We start from the raw sequence: 1,362 nt of genomic DNA, 5'->3' as shown, positions 1-1,362 counted from the left end.
TAAGCATCAATTTTCCAGCATTCAAGAAAAAATTTACATATTATAAAAAATGTAACTATTGCCACTAAACAATTTGTGTAGAAATTGTCAAATGGGAACCTAAACTGTTGTGTAAACTTTCACCAAAAATACATTAAAAAAAAAAAAAAGCAGAGATTTTTCACTAGTCTCTTTATGCCCCTAAAAAAGTTTGAAGTGAATGTTATAGACAGAATGCCGGTGGGTCATTTTTTAAAGCAGCAGAGAAAGACAAGAGAAGGTAAAAGGTAAAAAGCTCTATTTATGATAATGTGAAAGCTATTCTCTGACCAAAAACAAGCCTATTGCAGATACTCACTTAAAAGGAAATTGTGCATCAATGGAGAAAAGCGGAGAGCAGGACCCTACCCAGAGAAGCAGTGACGCCAGCAATGGAGGCAGAGACGATGATGTGGAGAGATGGAGCAACTGGGGACTATAGACCCAGAGAGGGAAAAGGGCTGTGTGCTGACAACCGTGGTGCAGGCTTGTAGTGTATATCCTTTGGTTGGTTGATGATGCATGGAGGGGATTATAACCATGGCAATAAAACAATATACGATAGAATGAATGTAAAACTAATGTTCTCCTCCCATGTAAAATATCACATAATTCACAATAATTTTTTTTAAAAAAAAGGACTTGTGAATTGTCACCTATAATTACACCCCATCCCAGACTTTCACTCCAACTTGTTTTTAAAACAAGTAGCAAAACGTTTATCAACTTCTTCAATAGCTATAGATTTTTATTACCAATATATGTTGTTGTTGTTAAGTGCCACCAAGTCAGTTCCAACCCACAGCAACCCTATATAGGGCTTCCGAGGAGCAGCTGGTGAGCTTGAAGCACCAACCTTGCAGTTAAATGGTTTTACAGTCTGGCACATTAATAATCCACAACACTATACCAGGACTCCCTCTTATATATATAGCAATATATAAGAGGAGGCTTTTAAAAGTCCTTGGGAAAGTAGAATTAAAAGATAATGAATAAATAAATAAATAAGATAATGAAAATTTTCCACAAAGAGACATCACTGTAACAACCTAGGTCAAGAAAACTGTCCAAACACTGAAAAAGTAAGAGGTTAGTCAAAACGTATTGCTACCAGGGTCCTAGTTCATACAAGCACAGATTTATTCCAAATAAACTGTACTTAAACACATCTCATATGGTACCATTTCAAGAGGTACCATATGATCAAGAGCCAATGATACTCAGAGAGGAAGTCCAAAGTGCACTGAAAGAATTGGCAAAGAACAAGGCACCAGGAATTGATGGAATAAAAATTGAAATCTTTCAAGAAAATGAGGCAGCACAAGAAGCACTCACTCATCTCTG

This window comes from Chrysochloris asiatica, unplaced genomic scaffold (assembly GCF_000296735.1).
Source record: "Chrysochloris asiatica unplaced genomic scaffold, ChrAsi1.0 scaffold00222, whole genome shotgun sequence".
Classification (NCBI taxonomy): domain Eukaryota; kingdom Metazoa; phylum Chordata; class Mammalia; order Afrosoricida; family Chrysochloridae; genus Chrysochloris; species Chrysochloris asiatica.
This window is presented reverse-complemented; position numbering follows the sequence as displayed.